This window comes from Neomonachus schauinslandi, chromosome 7, assembly GCF_002201575.2.
Source record: "Neomonachus schauinslandi chromosome 7, ASM220157v2, whole genome shotgun sequence".
In the NCBI taxonomy this organism is placed as follows: Eukaryota; Metazoa; Chordata; class Mammalia; order Carnivora; family Phocidae; genus Neomonachus; species Neomonachus schauinslandi.
Genome location: NC_058409.1, coordinates 39,241,969 through 39,264,865, shown reverse-complemented (window position 1 = coordinate 39,264,865; position 22,897 = coordinate 39,241,969). Strand labels below are relative to the sequence as shown.

General features: G+C 40.1%; 1 pseudogene; it reads right to left on the bottom strand.

The window, feature by feature from the left end:
• Positions 1-3,483: 3,483 nt before the first annotated feature.
• LOC123325474 lies at positions 3,484-3,567 on the bottom strand (annotated as a pseudogene).
• Positions 3,568-22,897: the final 19,330 nt, after the last annotated feature.

Here is a 22,897-nt window from a genome sequence, read left to right as displayed (position 1 = left end):
ACCCGAAATGCCAGAGTATCAAGATTATAGAAAATAAGAAAGTGTAGTCCATACAGTGGGTATCTATGCTTGTGTATGTATATGTATGCATGCTGTAAAGAAATGGTTGGTTTTTCATGCCTCTCTTGGAGGGGAGTGATAGGAAGGTAAGTGGAGGGGAAAATTGGATAGGTAATGAGGACCCCATAAAATAGGCTATGCTATGCCATTTTTCAAAATAGTTTTTCATTTGGAAAATGGGGGCAAGTGTTATCTGACTGAGTTGTTAAGGAAATTCCTATAAGTACCCAGAAAATTAATGTTGTGCTCAGAAGGAACTATAGAAAAGCAACACAGTATTTTAATTCATTGTTTGGTGTGGGCTGGCTCTAAGTTGTTCTAGAAATGAGTTTTGTACTTCGACAGTTTTTTGGTGCATGCAGCATACACAAACAAAGCCAAAGTGAAAAAGTACAGCATCTTAAGAACTGTATCATTTGGATTTCTTCAGACTAAACAAAGAGTTTCAAATATGGCCTGATAAAAAGATTTTTCTGAACCTCCCTGTCCCTCACCCAACCTTCCAAGTAGAGAACTGAATTTGCAATACAGTGTGAGTCTTGGATCAAGGGCCTTAAACTGTTTCTATTCATGGTACATGTCTTGGTTTTGGGCAGAGTGTGAGAACTCAAACATATCATGGAACAGGTTTGTTGGAATTCAGACAATGAGTGTTTCCTCTAGATTACAATAGATTCTTTCCATAAAAAATATTTTTCTGGGCAAGTAGTTCTATAATTTATTAACTTCAAGGACCTACAAAGTCAAGTGGAGATAAACTTTGGTTGGGAGAAAATAAGTAGGAGTTTTTAGATGATGCAGACCACAGCCATTTGGGGAGCTATCATTTGCCATTGTTGTGGGGAATCCACCAACAGGGCAGTACGAATGTCTTCTGAAGCAGCACCTTTCTGCTCTCCCTTTGCGACCTCCCAGTCTTATCTCCTGCAAGCCACTGTAAGTGGGAAATAGTAAACACATTATTTATCTGGCTGCTAATGAGTCATTTGTGCCTTCTTTTTAGTACTGAGCCAGCTGAGTTTCTAAGATCTATTTTATTGCTTTTCCTTTCAGCAGCCTAAAGAACCAGTGAAGATGTCTTCACTTCAGAAGGCTTGACTTTACTAAAGTTACCACTATTTTTTCATGTACATGTAGAAGCACTGGGTACTCTGAGTGGGAGCAGGACTCTGCTCTGGAGGCTGGTTCCCTGGAGTTGGCCTTGAGTTTCCTCAGCTGTAAATTCTGCTGGATATGCATTAAAATGCTCTATAGCCAAGCTTCTTGCTCTGTTTCTTTTGGTTCAGAGCTTGACTTGGTCACCACAGTTCTGTGTATAACAAGCAGGCTACACAGGGAATCCTTGTGGAAATACTACCTCTTTGGTTGGTTTTCTCTTTTGTCTTCCTAGTTTCACTCCATCTCTTCCATTTTTTCCTTCTTTTCTACCTTTACCCTTTCCTTCTTCTACCCTCTCCTCTGTAGATATAATTAAGCATCTGCTGGGTGCTAAAGAAGACCCAGAGATAAATAAGACAAAGTTCTTGCTATTGAGATACTCAATATAAAGGAGATCTTTATAACAAATAATGATAACATAATATGCATTCAGAGTACAGATACCATCATGCGTGCCCCTGTTCCTTGTCCCCTATTTTTGTTAGTCACCATGTCTTTCCAGACTTTAAGGGTTCCTCAGGTCTCCATCGTGGTCTTTCCCTTTTCTTACTCTACATACTCTTCCTTGGAGATGTGGTCTAGTCCTATTACTTCAACCTTAACTGTATGCTAGTATCTCTGAAGTCTGCCTCTCCAACCCACACTAGTCCCCACTTTGCTGCATATTCATAGAGTCAGCACTCAACTCAGGGACTGAGACACAGAGGAAGAGCATCAGCGTGGCCAAAGGAATACAGGAAGATGGTAAAGAGGAAGTCCATATTCAGTTGGTTTTATATGGACTTCTAGTAATGTAGATGGAGGAATTCAGGTGCCACATACCTATTGGCTCACAATTACAGTAATTAATAGTAAACTTAGGTTTACACTTCAGGACTCTGGAAATTCTTTGTCAAGAATTCAGGTAAATTCAGGGCCCTTGGGAAGAGTAGAGCCCTTTGTTTCTGGAGTCCAGATATTGGCAGGATTGTTTGGATTTGACCATAGCTAGTGGATGGAAGGTTTCAGTGGCTCCAATTGTATTGAAAAAGCTGATAGTACCTCCCCTTCTGTCTTTACTGAGCCCAATTTGCTTGAAAGACAAACACCCCTTGGCTTGTTTCATTCTGTGAGACACAGCTTTCTGAAGTGAGAAAGGCGCTACTTTTTCAGATGATAGACTAAGAATTCCTAACACCAAAGGCACCCATATGTTTGGCATTAATTACTTGAGGACTGACTTGTAGAGAGAATGTTGTAACTTGATTTTCTCCCCCCAGTGTTCAGTTTTTCCAAGATAAATGCAAATTTTCCTGAATGTTATTTCTCAACCAACTGGGCCATGTCAGCTTAATCCTAATCCTGTTTAAGGTAATGTAGAAAATTAGCCTTTAAAATTATTAATCTCTTGGTAGTGGGATAATAGGTGATTATATTTTCCTCTTTATATTCTTCCATGTTTCCCTGAACTCTTTGATTAATTGATATTAATTTATTAACAGGAAAATTTATAAATTTTATTTTAAAAAACTAAAAAGGTTCATTCATAGAGTGATGGTGAGATACATGGTTTAAATGTGCATATGTAGTCATTGTTAGAGGAATGATAACACTAGAATGAGATTGGGTGGGTTTCTCTCCTTTTTAAAAAAAATTCACAAAAGGTCTATTATCAAAAATGACTCTTGTTTCCTTTAAAGAATAGCTTGGGAGGTTTGTCACATATCTATACTGCTGCCATTGCTTACCACACTTTTTTTTTTTAAGATTTATTTATTTATTTATTTTAGAGAGGGGAGGGAGGGGAAGAGGGAGAGAGAGAATCCCAAGCAGGCTCCCTACTGAGCATGGAGTCCATTGTGGGGCTCAGTCTCACAACCCTGAGATCATGACCTGAGCCTAAATCAAGAGTCTGACACTTAACCAACTGAACCACTCAGGTGTCCCCACATTTGTTTTTTAATTTTTTTTAAAGATTTTATTTATTTATTTGACAGAGAGAGAGCACAAGTAGGCAGAGAGGCAGGCAGAGGGAGAGGGAGAAGCAGGCTCTCTGCTGAGCAGGGAGCCCGATGTGGGGCTCGATCCCAGGACCCTGGGATCATGACCTGAGCCAAAGGCAGCTGCTCAACCAACTGAGCCACCCAGGCGCCCCAACACCTTTTTTTGTAAATTACACTTTTGAACCGTGGATATTTTAAAATTGCCTCAGTTATAGTGTATCATCCTCTTTAATGGTGGTTTTGATTTTGATTATAAGCTGGGTCAACATCTTTCTTAATTAAAGAAAGTTGTAATTATAAAATAATGAGTTTCATCTTATCTGTCACTGTATTACACTTGATCTTAGCCAAAAGGCCTAGAAGCGATTATTATCTGTCCCTGTATTATGTGCCACTGACAAACTAGCTCTAGGAAGAATTTCAAAGAGGAGTTTTTGTTGGAATAAGTATCTTCCTAGGTATTATTTTAAAGGAATCAATATTCATTTAAAATCGATATGTGTTTATTTAATCTCCTATTTTTACTAACTCTAGGGTATTCTGTCTATGTGCATACTTCTGTTTATATTATAAACTGATTTAAACAATCGTGTGTATGAGTGCTTGCTCCTAAAAGTCTTAAACAGCAAAGTGCGTCATTATAAAAATGCCACAAATACATAATATTTTAAAAGTCATTGGTATTTCTGGTGTAAGGTTATAAATGTTGAAGGTAAGAGAAGGTATCAGCATCCTTAGAAGTTGAGGATAATGAGACTGTGAACAAAGAACAATGGAATGGGATTCACCCACGTTTTATACATAACATTGTTTCTCTACATTAAAGCTTGTAATTCCTAAAACAAACCTTGGTTGTTGGCTCATTTAGAAAAAAAAATGAGTACAATCTTTGGTGAACACCAATGAGATGCTGATTGTGCCTTTGACAATGGATCCTGGTCTAATTCTGTTTCAAAGAATAGGAACTTGGAAGATATTTAGGAGAATTTCCCTGAAAACTTTGGTACCAAATACCCTCAGCTGGCACAGACTCTGGAGACGCACCAAGCCACCTCCCCACCTCATATTCCCATGTGCTTGGAAAACCTGTCTTACTAACCTCCCTTCCTTTATCTACAATGCTGGCTCTGACTCCACCCTCAACTAGACAACTACCCTAGATGCCATCAGTCCCTTGGTACTCCTTGGGGAAGAAATGATTCCTGTTGAGTTATCTCAACTCCTTTGAAGGTGGTTTGGCAACCTTCCGTTTGTCAAGATTAGCCCCCTCTCTTAATCCCTCATCACATGTTTTGTCAAGCACGCTCATGAGAAAAAGGACAAGGGATTAAATGGAGGCAAGGCGCTCCCATCTCTGCACTCACTCACCTGTCTGTATGTAAGGCACCCGCCCCTGAATTTCTAGTTGAACCAGAAGTTTGTGTATATGATTAGGAGTTGGCTCTCATCTGGTTCCACTCACAAGCCCAGGCTGCCTGCCCTGAGCCAATCACTGGGGCAAGTGTACTCTAGGGATAAAGTAGTTAGTTCTTTCTGCAGCTGTGCCTCCTCAAATCCAGTTCTGCTCTATAGAGGACATAGTGAATGCTGCATTAATAGCAGTTGAATAAATGAATTACTTAGTAATTCCCAGCAGGGAAAGATAGGATGATATACTTCTCTGAACAGGACATGGTAGAATATTGAAGTTTATCTGGGTGTTCCGTGGAAGTGGAGTAGGAGGTTCTGCCTAATTAGAAAAAAGCATTTTCAGTATTTTAATTTTGTTCAGTGTTTATTGAGGTGTAATTTCCACATTACAAAATGCAGACTTAAGTGTACAGGTCAAAGACTTTTTTTTATATATTTATATACTAATATGGCTATCACCTAGATCAGGATCTAAAACATTTCCATCACTCCAGAAAGTTACCTCATGCCCCTGTCCACTCAATAGTTTCCCACCTCCCCACCAATGTAATATTTATTCTTACTTCTATCTCCATGGACTAGTTTTGCCTATTCTTGAAAGTCATGTAAAATTCTAAAGTTGTACTTTTTAGTGTCTTTTACTCAACATAATTAAGAAATATATATATCCATGTTGTTGTAGTCCAATGAGTTTCTTTTCGCTGCTGTATGCTCTTCCACACATGGAAGGTAGTCCCGTTATAATATTATAATTTATTTATCCATTCTTCTCTTGATAAGACATTTGTTTTTGTTTTTGTAGTATTAGGTATGATCTGGAAAGAGAATTGAAAGACCCAAGAAAAACTGAATTGCTCTCTGAAATCAAGTGACAAAGTCTCCCTGGTGCTATGAGGAGTGAAGAAAATGGGGTATTCATAACCTGGGGTGAATTGGGAAGATAAACAACAGCCCCAGGGCCATTAGGAACCAGAAGACAGCAAGAGGTGGGCTGTGAGTTAGATGGACTTGAGTGTGGGGCCACCTTTCTTTGCTCTAAGAGGAAAGTGACCCTAAGAGTTGAGGTGGTGTCTAATCCCTTTAAAAGTTAGTTAAGGAGTCTATTAGAGGGCAGAGAGTTGGGTTATATTTGAAAAACAAACAGGAAAAAAGCCCTTTTGTTTTTGTAATATAAATACTGGAGAAGACTTTTGTAGCACCAGCTCCTTCCCTTATGTTAGGATCTTTCTGTGAACCCTATCACCATGTTAAAATAAGTAATAGTTCAGTCAGAATGATCCATTAACTCTAATTAGACACTTTGAAATTTGTCTGGGTTTGTATAAGTCTACTGAAGTCATACAATATACTTCTCATATGTTAGTATTTTCTTGGAAAAGCTTGGAAAATAATATGGTAGGCTCTTTCTAAAATGGTTCCCAATGATCCCTACCTCCTTGTATTCACTCCCTTGTGTAATTCCTTCCCCTTGTTTGTAGGCTGGGACTAGTGACTTACTCCTAAGGAATAGAAAATGGGAAAAGTGATGGGCTGTCACATCCAATAGTAGGTTATCAGAGTCTGTGAATTCCGTTTTGCTTGCACTTTCCGTCATGTTGGCACTCTCTCTTGCCCTTTTACTTGCTGTTTCTGATGAAGCAAGCTGCCCTGTTCTTAGCTGGCTTATTGAGAAGCTCATGTGGCAAAGAACTGAGGGCCATCTTACTGAGAAACAGGACTTCAGTCCAGCAGCCCATGAAGAGCTTAATCTTGCCAATTCAGTACCTTGACCGAGCTTGGAAGTGGATCCTTCCCCCCATTTATCAGTAAGATAACTGCAGTTCCAGCTGACACCTTGACTGTAGCCTTCTGCAAGATCTAGAGCCAGGAGACCCAGCCAAGCCTTCCCCAGATTCCTGATCTGCAGAAACTGGATTAATTACACAACAACAGATAATTAAGACAAATGATGATATTAATGACCAGCATCCATGAGTGTTAACTACTTGTCAGGTACTGTGCTAAGTGTTGTATATGTGATTTCTCTTTTCATCTTCATGATCATCCAATGAAGAGGAACTGAATTTTGTCCTAGCAATAGAAAATTAGGAAAGGAGCAACAATTCCTGGTGGGGGATGGGGAGAAAGAGGCTGACTCTTATTTTAGCTTTTATGTCAGCATATCAAACTGTGAGGATGAAAACAAATCACGCTCTCCTAGAGAGAATATTATGTTGGAATGATCTCAAATATGTCTCAGTTGGGACCTCCAAGAAAAAAGGAAGTCATACTTAAAATATTGTGATGTAAAACAGTTATTGTGAAAATAGCTATATTGCTTTGAAAAAGAATCATTTTGGAAATAGCTTTTATCTCTTAGTATAACAATAGTTGTTATTACATGCTTAGTATAATAAAAACATGAATGCAACAATTGAGAGAATTATAGAATGAATATCAACCCTATCTCACCCAATGACAATAACCAGATTCATAGTTTTTACTGTTTTGTCTCTTAATTACAGATAGCTTTTTCACATCAGTAACTAGGTTGACATCATTGTTTGTAGTATTCCACTATATGTATGTTTCATCATTTATTCGAAATAATCCCCTGGATATTTAAGTTGCTTCCAGTTTTCTGTAATAACTCCATGAGAGATAACTTTATACAGACATCTTGTGTATTTGTCTCATGATTTCTTTAGAATAAATATCTAGATGTGAAAGAGTTGGGTCAAAGGGTTTACATATTTTAGATTTTTATGGGTCTTGCCAAATTGCCCTTCAGTAAGGTTATACCAAAAGTAATCCCACCAACAGTTAATGAGAGTGCCCACTTCCTACACCCTTGCCAACAAAGGGTATTAGCATTCTTTTAAACCTTTGCCCATCTGATAAGTGAAAAATAGCTTCTTGTTGTTTTACTTTACACTCCTTTAATTCCTGGGAGATCAGGGGCGGCTGGGAGGCTCAGTGGATTAAGTGTCTGCCTTTGGCTCAGGTCATGATCTCAAGATCCTGGGATCCAGCCCTGAGCCCTGTTATTAGGCTCCCTGCTCAGTGGGGAGTCTGCTTCTCCCTCTCCCTCTGATCCTCCTCACCACTCATTCTCTCTCTCTCTCTCTCTCAGATAAATAAATAAAAACTTAAAAAAAAATTCCTAGGGAGATAGGCATTCTTCTTATTGGTCATCTTTGTTTCTTCTCTTACTAATTATCTTTCTATGCCATTTGACCATTCTTGCCATTGTATTGTTTATAATCTTTGTACTAAAAACTTATAAATGCAGGAATTTGACACTTTCTCTTTTCTGTTTGCTACATTTTACCCCACTTTGTAATCTGTCTTTCAGCTGTGCTTTGTTTGGTTTCTTGCTCTGTTGACATTTCGGATTTTTATGTCATCAATTCTATCCATCTTTGTATTTATACTTTCTGACCTTGCTATGCCTGGAAAGACCTTATTCTTCTGGCCAGATAAAATTTTACGAGGTATGGATGGCCATGAGGAACTAATATTTTGAGGCAGATTTGGAAAGCAAAATATGAAAGGCAATAAATTATAAAAATACTCTTCACTCTTAGAGGCTTTATGTTTCTCCCAGGGCCTCTTTCACTTGCTGTAACTCTGATTAATGATATTAAAGAAAACATCTCAAGAATTTTCATACATGTTGATTAGAATACACATTCCTGCCAAAAATCTAATGTTGTCCCTTGACTATATTCTTTAATTATAACAATAAAGTAAATAGGTTATAAATATATTGGTTTATCCCATTGTTATTCTAATAACAGAACTGTATCCAAAATGACTTATATTTATATTGTGTTCAGTACTTCACAGTTATTTCACATGCACCATTTTGTTTAGTCTTCACAGCAACAATAGTTAACTATTGTTATCTTCCCTTTACTGATGAGGATACCAAATCTCAGAGTGGCTAAATGATTTGGCCAATGTCACACAGTTGAATGAAGGCAGAGTCAGGGCTCAAACTCATGCCTTTTAAACAAAAACCCACTGTTCCTCCCAGTTATTAAAATAATAATTATGATCTTCTTAGCTGCTAAACAAAGTCAATGGGAAGTTCAGAATTTGGTTGCCCTTCTGGAATTTCAGCAACTTTGATCTTATACAAGGAGCTGCTTGGGTTTTAACCTCAATTTAAGTGGATTACTATTTGTTAGGCTGATTGCTTTCTTCTGAGTTAAGACTGTCCATAATGCAGGGCAGCAACATCTCATTTGATGGAAACACATCTTTTTTTTAAATTTTATTTTATTTTATTATGTTAATCACAATATATTACATCATTAGTTTTTTTTTAAAGATTTTTTTTATTTATTTGACAGAGAGAGACAAAGCGAGAGAAGGAACACAAGCAGGGAGGGTGGGAGAGGGAGAAGCAGGCTCCCCGCTGAGCACAGAGCCCGACATGGGGCTCGATCCCAGGACCCTGGGATCAGGACCTGAGCCGAAGGCAGCCGCTTAACCGACTGAGCCACCCAGGTGCCCCACATCATTAGTTTTTGATGTAGTGTTCCATGATTCATTGTTTGCATATAACACCCAGTCCTCCATTCAATACGTGCCCTCTTTAAAACCCATCACCAGACTAACCCATCCCCCCACTCCCTCCCCTCTAGAACCCTCAGTTTGTTTCTCAGAGTCCATAGTCTCTCATGGTTCATCTCCCCCTCCAATTTTCCCCCCTTCATTTTTCCCTTCCTACTATCTTTTTTTTTTTTAAAAACATATAAGGAAACGCATATTCTTTAGTCAATGATTATCTACGAGTAAACTGTGGAGCTGCTTCAGTAGTAGTAGAATAGGTTGGTAAGCATTTCTTCTATAAATGATATGGAAAGACCTCTTCTGGCAAGACCAAAAGTGGTATATGGTTTTACAGGTGAAGCACTTGCCTTTATGGACTCAAAGTGTTAGAAAGCATACAAGTCTTTGGTCTGAACACATGGCTTCCCATATGGCCAGTTTTGCCTGGCTTTCTCCCTTTCCCCTCCCCTCCTTCATCTCCTTTCCCCTTCCTTTTTTACCCACTCATGTGTTTGTTCAGTGCACATATATTGAGCATCCGCTAAGTGTCAGGCATCTTGATTGTTGTAGGAGAAAAGAGATGGGTAACATGCCTTCTCTGTTCTTGAAGAATGAAGCAGAGAAGCCAAAAATGACATAACCTGCGAGTCCAGTCTTGCAGGTATTGGGTCTGTTGATGTTATCCACATCAGTGGCCTAAAGTTCAACAATCCTAAACCTCTGTTTGTCCCGCAGAGTAGGAATTCCAGCCTTTCCCAGTTTTCCTCCCCCATAGATGCCCAAGAATCACCAAGGTATTTATTGTAGCAAAAGGGTTAGATAGTACTAGATACTCTCAAGTCTTTCTAATAAATCTGGAACTTAGTTTCCCTACATACAAAAAAATATCTGTGGATGTTGGATTGGAAGTTATATATCCAAGAAACAGGCCACTTTCTGTGCTTTATTGCTTCTGTTGGTGTTGGCGGGGGGGGGGGGGGGGGAAGCTGGAACAGATAGCCATCCAATTCTGCTTTCTCTGTTTTCCTCATTGATAGAGGAGCAACCTTCCTCACAGTCCTCACCTCGGGGAGCAGAAATTTTGTTCTTTTCACCAATTCACTCCAGCAGGACAGAACTGGCACACAGACCCGGAAGCACATTGGGCCAGCTCCCTGCCTAACCCCAGTGGCCAGGATCAGCTCAGCCCCATCTAGTGGAACAAGTTCAGAACTTCCAAGGGTGAGTGTCTAACCCAATTTCCTCAGTCCCTAAGAAATCCACCCCCGCCCCCGGTTTGCCTCTTCCTACCCCAGAAGTGACCTCCTCTCTGATGAAGGACACCAGCAGCACATCTTCCTTTAGAGTGGTCTACCTCTTCTACCCCAGGGGTGTGGTACCTCCTCCACCCAGCAAGCAGGAACAGCATCTTTTGAAATTGGTACCTTTCCCTGCAAGTGTGGATAATTTATTCTTATCCGTGGTCTATGTCTATACTCCAGTACAGCGTGATTCATATAAACAGAAACACAGTGTGTCTTCACAGAAGAGATACTATTTAAGCTGACTCTTAAAGGATGAGTGGGTGTTTCCTCAGGCATACAAGGCAGAGAATGTCACTTGTGACAGAATAATGGGCACATTCCAGGTATACAGGCATAACACAGTCAAGGAGGATGCATAATTCACTGTGACAGGAAATTTGGGTGCATGTGGGAATAGCGGGCAATGGAAGTGGGAAGCTGAGCACAGGCATATGAGAATGCCAGAGAGGGACCTGTGGCTAGTCAGGGTACAGATACGATGGACCCAGAATTTCCCCAGATCCCAAGAGTAGCAACTGGGCCATTTTAAAGTGAAGGGCAGAGGGCAGGAGATTGTATTGAAGAATCCTCATGGTCTTGCTGTCACATCTGAGCTTTGATCCATTGGAACTGCTGTGGCATTATGTCTTTTTCTTTTCCTCACTGGCTGTGTATTCTCCAGCTAGAACTTTGGTTCTCAGTCTTGCTGTGGGGCCACTGGATTGAGTGGGGCTACTGAGAGTCACAAAGTTTAGCAATAAAGATCATATCTTAACCATGCTCAAATGACTTCTCTTTCCCCTGGAATGAAATGCAAAATCCTTACCTGAGTCTTAGGTGATTAGGCACTTGCCTTCCTCTCTGATGCTGATACCATTTTCTTTTTTTTTTTTTTTTTTTTTTTATTTATTTGAGACAGAGAGAATGAGAGACAGAGAGCATGAGAGGGAGGAGGGTCAGAGGGAGAAGCAGACTCCCTGCTGAGCAGGGAGCCCGATGCGGGACTCGATCCCGGGACTCCAGGATCATGACCTGAGCCAAAGGCAGTCGCTTAACCAACTGAGCCACCCAGGCGCCCCTGATACCATTTTCTGTTATTTCCCTTTTGCTTCTTGTATTCTAGCCATACTTGTCTTCTTGCTGTTCCTCCTGCATGCTGAGCCTGGTTCCACCTTCTAGCCTTTGTACTTTCTATTCCTACTACCATGCTATTCCTGGACCATGTTTCTCCTAGGTGCCCACATGGCTGGCTTACATCATTAGGTTTCTGCTGAAATTCCATCTCCTTGGACTTTCTCTGATCACCCTATCTGAAATAACTCTGTGTCTCTTTAGCTTGCTTTCTTGATTTTGCATGCTGCTTATCATTGCCTGATATTAAATGATGCATTTACTTACTTGTCTTTCATCTTTTCCCTCATTAGAATATAATCCCCATGAAGGGAGCAACTTTGTCTGTCTTGGGTGTGCTGTATCCTCAGCTCCTAGAAAAGTACCTAACACATAAGTAGGTGCTCAATAAATATTTGAGGAGTGAATTAGTAAATAGAAGAGTCTAGCCCCCCACCCCTTGAAGAAAAGAACAGGGTGCAGAGTAAAGAGATTTTGGCCATAGGAAGAGAAAACCAAGAGGATGCTCTTTTAGAGCACAGTCTCTCAGCCAAAGAGGCAAAAAATTATCATTTGCAGACTCTGGGAACTTCCCAACCAGTATTGTATAGGCTCCAGGAAGCAGGTCATTGCACAGACCTTTACAAAGTAGCCTTGGGTGTGCTCCACATTAGTTGAAGCATTAGTTTTTGCACTCTGGTTTGTCAAGGCACAAGACCCAAGTGGGAAGATTGCCAGGTCCCATTGTATTCAAGCTGAGATCAGTGCAAGGAGAGATTACGAGCTGTGGATTTAGATGTCCTAACATTTTCTTTTTGGAAGTGTGACTTTTCTCTTGCTCAGACTTTTCTTCGAGGCAGAACTTCCTGAACCATGCAGAATTCCTTGCTTAATCCTGGCTGCTCTTCATTGGCACCACAGAGCTCTTGGGAGTTTGCCTCTTGCTCATTTACAGGAAAGAACCTGGGGCCACTCTTTCAGTTCACTGCACACTAGCTGCCCTTTCTGGACTTGGGTTTCCCTGCAAGCCCTCTGCACAGCCCCAATCAGCTGCTCATGGTGGGAAGTCCTGTTTACTGCTTACTCCCATTCACTGTTTATAATAAATAGACTGGGGCCCTCAGGGCCGGTCATGCTCCATTAGCTATGTGGATTTGACGCAAGGATGGGTAACACTGGTTGGAGAGCATGGGTTGGATAACAGGAGATAATGTACCCCTTCTCCTCCCCCAAGATGCAATTTCAGTTGTTCCCACAGTATGCTTTCATTGTACAGTAGATGCAAGAGCTCCAGCTAGTGTGAGAACTGAGCTTGGATAAGAAAAACACAGTGATGGCACAGTTCCTGCAGGGTTCCCATGCTATTTTCTCAGCATTAAGAAAACCCAACAGTGTCTAACCAGCTGAACTTGTGGTGTGTTGGTAGGTTTGCACAATTCCCCAGAGTCATATTAGCATATGCATTTCAAGGGGGAGATCAAATTGACTTTGGAAAAAGCAAGACGGGTGCGTTTAAGAGTTGACTTCCATGTGCATTCTCCCTGAGCCAGAGGAAAAACAGTGGCTGAAGTATCCCCAGGCATACTTAGACATCCTAGGTCACAGCTCAACTCTCAGTAACACATGGAAACTCTTTTTTTCCCCTTACTGTCACTGGTTTCTTTGCTTGTGGATATCCTAGAATGTTTGTTGGAAGTACCCCTCTTCACTGTCTTACATCAGCCCCTTTCTTGCTCTTGAAAACATTAGTGAGAGTTGCTCAGTTGCTTGTCATTGTAGAGCAATCATTCTTCATCAGCTGGGGTGGAATTCCCTGGTGGCCTTTTTTTTCTGTCCACACAATATTCCCACATTTCCCATCTCATGTTGTAATCTCTCTGGTTACATTAAGCCTGCAGGCTTTTCTCAAGTTTTTGCTTATAAAGACAGTATTTAGAAATTGTTTATAGAGTTATTTTTAGTGTGAAGCTATGCAACGAGCTCTAATTGTCACCTTTCCAAAATTCCAGGAGGCTCGAAGGGCATTCTGCTTAAATTCCAGGGACCAAAGCCAGGGAAACTCCTCTCTGAGGTGCTGGCACCACCATTGGCATTGCCACTGAGCCTGTTAGCTACCACCAAGGCCACTGAGTAAGCCCCTCCACTCTAAATTGACCATTGGTTGATGAGCTGGGCCAAGGACTAAATGCTGTATGAGGCAGGAACCCTGTCTGTTTTGATCAGTGTTGAATACCCGTGCTCACTAGCACAGTGCTTGCCATAGAGTAGGTGCTCAAAAAATACATATTGAGGGAATGAGTAGCTTTCCTATCTATGGATTGTCCATTTTACTACCGATGGATTTGAGACCACCAAATAGCTATTGTTCTTAACTATAAATGTGTATTTGTTTTTCTCTCTTGGTTACAAAGATGTGATTTTCTAATACTGTCTTCAGGAAAAAACAATGCAGTGTTTAAAGTATATGTTCTACCAACTATAGTGTTAGAAATCAGCCTAGTTGATAACCTTAGTTGAGGTGGGGTGAGCAGTGACTGAATGGGACCATGATGCTGGAGAATTCTGGAAAAGATCTGGGTATGTTCACTTTGTGAAAATTTATCAAGTGTACTTTTGATTTGAGCCTGTTCTGTATGTGTATTATTATTCATTAAGAAGTTTGTTTTCATTTTTACAAAAGCAGACTCTGGAGTTAATTGTCTGGGCTCATATCTTGGTGCACCCATTCATTTCTAGTTGGATAGCCTAGGACAAGTCACTTAACATTTCTTTGCCTTACTTTCTTCATCTGTAAGTCAATAATAGTAATAATATATCTGTATAACAGGCTTATTTGGAATTAAATGAGTTAAACTATAATAAATACTCAATAAATGTCAGTTAATATTGACGATTATTTTTCAGAAAGTGAGACTTTCAAATCAGGTAAAGTCAAGGACTTGGAAAATATCATGGTGAGAGGGGTCATTAGAATACTCCACTCTCTCCAGGCAAAAGTGCTCTTAACTTCTCAAGACTTATGTTCTTAAAGGTCCCTTTTTATATATTCTCTTTTAACCACCTTCCAAAGTATACAGACTCTAGAGACTGAATTAAGTTTTAAGATCCACTATAATACTTGTTTTCCACATTTTTTACCTAGAGAAGTTCTATGAATCACAGAATGCTAGAACCAGAAAAGATCTTAAAAAATACCCTATCTGTGCCATCTAATATGGTAGCCACTACCCATCTGTGGCTATGTAAAACTAAATGTAAATTAATTAGAAATAAATAAAATTAAAATTAAAAATGCAGCTCCTCAGTTGCATTCACTACACTGTAAGTGCTCAGTAGCCACATGTAGCTAGTGGCTTCCATACCTGACATTGCAGATACAGAGCATTTTCATCATAGCACAAAGTTCTACTGGATAGCCTTGCTAGATCAAACTTCTCATTATATGCATGAAAACATTGAAATCCAGGGAGGTAACATGATTATACCACAGTTACACAGGTAGTTAAGGACAGAAATACACTACAATTTTAATTTCTTCACATTTGTACATCAGTGTATTTTCCGTTTGGTCACCAAGACCCGCAGATCCACAGGGCATCCCTTCTGGTGGTTAGTGGGAGGTATAAAGTATCTATCAGTTATTTCTGAGGACACAACTTTGATGGCTCCAGATTATCCATGTTCTGATACCATGTCCTTGAGTTTGAAGAAAGACTATTTCTCTATTACTAATTGAAAGCTGCATTTTCATTCTAGAGTCTCTTCTTCTAGGAAGCAGTCAGTGGGTCGCTTGCACACAAAGGTTAATAAGTTATAGTTAGTTAATGATAATTGCCAGTATTTATTGAGCATTTACTACCACCAGTCATTTCCTCTAAGTGCTTTACATTTAATTAAGGAATGTAAGACACAGAAAGGTTATGTGGTATGTCCAGGGTCACAGCTGGCAAGTGTTAGGCTTGGGATTTGAACCCCAGGCAATCTGGCTTGCTTTTACCCACCACACTGTACTGCACTTACTGAGCAGCTGCCTGTGTAGAGTATATCAATAAAGCTCAGTGAAAACTGAGAATGATGGCAAAGAGAAGGCAATGTCCTAGCTCTCATGAAATCAATAATCTTGTTATGGGCTGGCAATGGAGAAACCATAGCATATCTAGGTACTTGATTTATGTATACATTGTAGTATTTATAATCATGCAAATACTATAGATTTGGCTTTATGCATCTCTAAATACATTCATTCCCTTTCTTCTCTTTCTTTTTATGAACAAACAAAACCCCCAAAGCAAACATCTTCTTCAAACAGTTGATAACTGTTGCCCAGGCAGTACACCTTTACTTAGATCTCCTCTCAGTGTCTCAGATTCATCTGAATGTGCTCCTGAGAATCCATCTTTTTGACTTGCCATGACTGTAGGTGAGTGAAGGAAGGGGAGTGGAGACATTACTTATTGCTTTGATTATAGCTCTAAGCTCCCCACCATGAGATTTCTCAGTAAGGTCTTTGAGTTAAGTATGTTTGTGATAAGAATGATTTTTACACAAAATCACTAAATAGGAATAGAGGTGTTTTTTTGTTTGTTTTAGAAGTTGATAGAGTTAGCAGTTAATTTCATGGTTTGGCAGAAATTATTTTCAGTTTCTAAAAAATATCCTTGCCCATACTTGTTAGTGAAACCACACTGGCACCCAGCTAGCAACAGCACTGTTTAAACATGCTGTGGCTGGCACTATTGAAACAACAGAAGGGGCTCCAGTCTCTCAAAGCCTCCTAACTGTGCTGTGCAGTCTCTTCCAAAATTTCAAATAGATGAACGAATAACGTACCAAGCTGCAATTACTGCTGTGAATTGGTCCAATCATATGATTCTATTATTGAGTTACTAGTGAAACATTATTTTTATTATTCATATTCCATCTGCTTTGAGATTTGAATTTGAATTGTTTGTGCTTAATGTCTTCTGTATTTGGCAGAAATTTTCAGTCAAGGTTACTGCTAATTTTTAGAAGTTGTTCTGAATCACAGGTGAGTGGAACAGAGCTTCTGAAGAAGCCACTTCCCTGAACTTACAGCTTCAAGGAATGTCATAATAAGATTAAATTGATTATTTAACATAAATTGTGCTTGCTTGCTTGCTTTCTTTCTTTCTTTTTGGGCTAGGAGGTAAATTTTGGTGAGTGTTTATAAAGAAATTGAGGATTAGGGGCGCCTGGGTGGCTCAGATGTTAAGCGTCTGCCTTCTTCGGCTCAGGTCGTGATCCCAGGGTCCTGGGATCGAGCCCCGCATCGGGCTCCCTGCTCAGTGGGAAGCCTGCTTCTCCCTCTCTCTGTCAAATAAATAAATAAAATCTTTTAAAAAAAAGAAAGAAATTGAGGATTAGAGTGGAGGCTTTATCAACTGACCTCTGCTTAACCTGCTCACTAGCTTACCTTACACTCATCATTCCCTCTGTACAGGATACTCTTACCTTCTAGCAGCCAAAAGCTCAGTACTTATGCCCTCTCTGAATTTTAATTGACTGACCAATTACCTGATCCTGATTGTGCTACATAAGAGAGCCCCAGCTGTTCCTTTACAACTTGATAATCCTTTAATTTTCTTACTGTGTTTCATTTGCTGTATCAGGGAGAAAATATGTTGTACCTAGAAAGTGGCTCTGACCTAGGAAGGTACCAAGCTGCCAGGAGAAGCGAGGCAGGCATTACCTAAGCAGTGTGGATGGGGAAGAACCAACCCAATTATTGGGCTGAGCCAGTGTTGTAGTCAGGAAGATGGTGCTGTGCATCAATTCTAAAGGATAGACAGAGGATACAAATAAGAGCATGCATAGAAAGGATGGTGGTTGCAAGAATCCAGAGACAATGGAATGGAGTACTAAACCTGGATCAAGGCAAATGATTTGGAACTAAGCTTCTAACTGAAGGGTCTAAGTTGGAATGGCCTTTGTGGGGGATGTTCCACATGGGAAAGGCTGAACAGTGTGAGCTAGTACATTGACCTCAAGGACCCATGTCAGGCTGCCATATAGGGTGTGCTGGTTGGAATGTCTCTGACAGGCTGATGGTTTTGGATTATGTCCACTGTTTTTGGATTTAGGCCATAGAAATTAAGATGGTGGGGGTACTCATAGTGTTCAGTCCTATAGATGTTCAGAGGAGACAGAGTCTCAAGAACATGGAGTATAGGAGTCATTGTTTCCAGGGAAGGAAATAGAGGACAGGAAAAATGATTATGTAGAGATAAAGGAACCAAAGTTTGGTCCTTCACCTTTGATAAGGTTTGGATTTAATAATAAATCAGGAAGCCAACACATAATGGAGAAATTGTTCCAGAAAGAAAATCTGCCCAAGGGTCTTGAAAAGGCTTGAGTTAAAATCCCATAGATAAATCCCCAGAGAGATAAGAGAGCCAGCCATGCCTTTGGAGAGAGCATCAAATAGAGGCCAGAAGGAATTCAGCCCAAGGACATTCCCTTCTTCTTAGCCTCCCTGGATGAGAAAGGAGAGGCACCAATATGTGTTCATCTCTTCTGATAAAATTCTGCACTTTAGCCATTAACAAACTGACGGATAATTCTCATTTGTATTTCTCTAGCTAATGTTAAGCATTAGATAATCAAACTTTATCAGAATCATTAGTTTCTCAAGTAAATAGTAGGGTGTGAATTTCTACCTACATTTGAATTTTACCTTTTAGCTTTTTCTTCTTTTAAAGATTTTATTTATTTATTTGAGAGAAATGGCACACATGTGTGTGCTCTGCGCAGGCCCCGCATGGGGCTCAGTGCCAGGACCCTGAGATCATGAACTGAGCTTAAACCAAGAGTCAGTTGCTGAACCAACCGAGCCACCCAGGCACCCCTACCCTTTAGCTTTTAACACAGTTCTCTGAATATCGGAAGAGTTAACTGAGATTTCACAGATGATACTGGAGACCCAGGCTCAAACAATGCTTTTTCTCTACTGACTCCTGTAAAAAAGCATAATTTAATTCAGTGGTTAGCTTTTTCAATTCAAGTAGGAACAAAGTTATTTATTTATTATTTTATTAACTGTTCTTTGCCTTGGTTATTAATGAGTTCTAATGATTTTGCTGAGGACATAGAAAATCTGAAAAACTCACTTTAGGACTTATCCTTTAAAAACATAATTAAAAATTAGGGGCACCTGGGTGGCTCAGTCTGTTAAGCATCCGACTCTTGATTTTGGCTCAGGTCATGATCTTAGGGTCATGAGACCAAGCCCCATGTTGGGCTCCATGCTGGGCATGGAGCCTGCTTAAGATTCTCTCTTACCCTCTCCCTCTGCCCCTACACCCTGCACTCTTTCTCTCTTAAAAAAAAAAGAGCTTTATCAACTGACCTCCGCTTAACCTGATCACTAGCTTACCTGACACTCATCATTCCCTCTTACAGGATACTCTTACCTTCTAGCAGCCAAAAGCTCAGTACTTCTGCCTTCTCTGAATTTTAATTGACTGACCAATTACCTGATCCTGATTGTGCTACATAAGAGAGCCCCAACTGTTCCTTTAGAACTCGATAATCCTTTAATTTTCTTACTGTGTTTCATTTACTGTATATTTATAAATTAAAAATTTGAATACCCATCTCTATAGATGATTTGGGCCCTCTGCTGTTAGTCTCCTAGCAGCCATATTGTTTAGCAAACTGTATGTTTCTACTTGCTTATAACCTTATCTCATATATTACCAAAGGGTAACCTGCAGGGACTGTTAAAAATTCATGTTTTACCTTCCAGTCTTTGATTGGGAGAATGGAATTCCTCTAGAGGAGAGAACCACAAGGAAAGCACCTATCTTTCTCAAGAGAATGGAAAACAAGCCTTCAGGCTTACAAGGATGAGTCATTACAGAGAAGAGCAGTCTTAATTGGAGTAAGAATGGAAGAAACTGGAGGGGAAAGATCAAATAGGGCTGGAGGAGAAATAGACATGCTTTCCTTGCCCAGATGGAGGGTATGATGAGGAAAAACAGCAGAGACGTAGGTGAAGAAAGAAGGCTCTGGATGGGCTCCTGGGCAGGAAATGAAGCCCAGAAGTAAAGCAGTTGCAGAAGCTGATGCTGATGCTGATACCTTGGCAGAATGTGAAAATCCTGTCCCTCTCTGATTTGGAGTGTTACTCAAGGGTGACTTTTTTGTAGGCACAGTACAGGCTTGATGCTTATTCACTGGGTTTTCTGCTCATTTAACCTCTTTCTGCAATGCTATATTAGTTCCTGGGCTGACCAGGTAGAAGTGCTTTGGTGAATAAAGTCCACCCATGGTTTTGAGGGAGGACGGAGTGGTTTCAGCTCATTTGACTTGATGGCTTTCTGAGAACTGGGGCTTCATCAAATACTCTACTAATTTCTTCTGAGTCTTTCACATGACCTTTCCAAGGGCATGATTTTAACTAAACATGAGACTAAAGCTAATTGGACTGTTTTAAAGTAATTACTCTGCAGTATCACTAAGGTTCATCTGGCCATTATGTCATTCGTACAATATGGCTGGTAAGCAACTGCTCAGAGTCTTGAGAAACGGAAGAGGGACTGTGTCTTCACTGAGGCTACTTTATGAGCTCAGACCACCCAGACACTCAAGCACACAGAGAATTAAAATATTTAGGGCAGATTTTGACATAGTGAACCATGTTTAAGCATCACAATCTTACTTGTGTTTATACTGACCAGAGACCTCCTTTTTACTCCATTTTCCCCTTATTTTCTAAAATACATTATTAAAATGACAGAACTTGGCTTAGCTTGAAACCAAGGCTAGACCTTCAGAATCTTTGATTTTGAATCAAAGTTGAATAAAGCATTTTTAACTTCCACTTAATATAAACATGATGTTTTGCCTCTGCTCAAACTCAGATCTTTCCTCCTTTTTAAAAGCCTTTATGGACTAACTCTCATTAGCCTTATTCATAAATAGTTAACATGTGGGTGTCTCAGAAGGCTGTGTGTTGTTGTATTTGTGGATAGAGGTTTATAAGGAGTCATTGCACAGACTGAGATTTATCTTATTAGAATGTCACTCCTTAAGAGACTGGAGTCCTTCCTTTTTTGTGTTTGTCTACACCAAAAGGTATCTTTTTTTTTTTCTTTAAGAGAGGGAAGGGTGAGAGAGGCAGAGGGAGAGCGAGAGAGAGAATCTTTTTTTTTTTAAATTTTTTTATTTATTCATTTGAGAGAGTGAGCAAGCAAGAGCACCAGCAGGGGTGAGGGTCAGAGGGAGAGGGAGAAGCAGACTCCCAACTGAGCAGGGGCTCAATCCCAGGATCCCGGGATCATGACCTGATTTGAAGGTGGATGCTTAACCGACTGAACCACCCAGCACCCTAAGAGTGAGAATCTTAAACAGGCTTCATGCCCAGCATGGAGCCCAACATGGGGCTCGATCTCATGACCGTGAGATCATGACCTGAGCCGAGATCATGACCTGAGCCGAAATCAAGAGTCGGATGACGCTTAACCGACTGAGCCACCAAGGCCCCCCAACACCAAAAGTTATCTTAATGAGGAAGGAGGGGAAAGTGGGAAAAGAAGAAGGCAGTTAAGTATAATGTTTCAGGTTTTTGATAGCTTTTATTGCTCTTCTGCTCCCTAGACAGATAAAGATCAACTTTCCCATGATCCTTATCCTTTCATGATTCCCAAGGCTGGAGACTGTCAGGGAACAGAGGGAGTTAGAGTTTCAAGATTGGGGTGTAGGTTGGTTAGAATTGTCTTCTCGTTCCTCCCCCAGTGACCCCAACTCTGGCTTTATTATTATTTTTTATTTTTTAAAGATTTTATTTATTTATTTGACAGAGAGCAAGAGAAAGCACAAGCAGGGGGGAGGGGCAGAGGGAGAGGGAGAAGCAGACTCCCCACCGAGCAGGGAGCCCAATTTGGGACTCGATCCCAGGGCCCTGAGATCATGTTCTAAGCCGAAGGCAGATGCTTAACCAACTGAGCCACCCAGGTACCCCTATTTTTTAAATCAAGTCTCATATAAGTTGCTCTGTAGGTTTGGAGACTAATTGCCTCAGCAGAAAAATTCCTTGGATGAAAAGCATTGGAACAGACTTGGGCTCCCATTCTGGCTCAGAGACTGTTCCTATCTCCACTTTCCAGATAAGTATACAGCAATGAGGAGAAAGATGACTCAACAGAAGCCTCCTTGTCCTTGTCTCTCCATTGGTGATGATGGGACAGGTTCCCACCCTAGTAAGAGGAGTCTGTTGAGGTTATATGTAAATATTTAGGTAAAGTAAGTACTTTTAGGACCTTGAATGATGTTCTAAAAATATCATGGAACACTGTAAAAGCAAAATATTCTCATGACTACAGAATATTAGTTTCCACGTACTAGACAAAAATGTTTCCCTGAATAAAGTGGATTGTTTTTATGCAGATTTCTAGGCATGGACCAAAAAAACACTGCCATCTAAGGGTATCTGATCATTTCTTACTTCTCTGCATTCCTATATCATTTTCCTAGTTACCTCCATCAGAGCCATTAGCACACCTGTGTTGAATTATGATCACTCATGTAGGTCTGTCTTACCCACATAATATTGAGGGCTAGAATCATGTCTACTTACTCCTATAGTCTCAGTAGCTACTAGTCCAGCCTAATTTATGTACAGTAGATGCTTGTCAAAGTTTACAAAACTAAAGCAGTAACTTCTCTGGTAATACTGTGGCTGGTTAGCTCAAGTGGAGAGCATGCTCTGCTCCTGATGCTAGGCAATCAGATTTGCTATTCCAGCCATGCTGATTCTGAAACACAGATGTTCCCTTCACTCATACATTTACTCCTGCATTCAGTAAAATAAGTGTAGAATCAAGAAGAAGCAATAGCTCTGATTCACCTTTGCATACTTTTATCACTCATTTGAGTTTACTCTTTTTTTTGATTTTTAAACTTGAAATTATTTTTATTTATAGGAATATAACTAATGGTAGAATATTTAGAAAACATAGAAATGTATAAAGAAAATAAAGATTAAAGGAATCCTGCCTGTAAATATTTTTGTTTGTTTGTATTTTCTTTGTTGTATTTTCAAGTCTCTTGTTATGCACATGCAATATATATTTTTGCACCCTGCTCTTTTTACTTAATATTTTATCATAAACATTTTACATGTCATTAAAAATCTTGACCATTGAGTGTTCATAGCATAATTTTTAAAAATCTCTTTTAAAGTTTTTTTTAGTTTATTTGAGAGAGAGAGTACAAGCGGTGGGGAGGGGCAGAGAGAGAGGGAGAAGCAGGCTCCCCATAGAGCAGGGAGCCCTACTACACAGGGCTCCATCCCAGGACCCTGAGATCATGAGCCGAAGGCATATGCTTACCTGA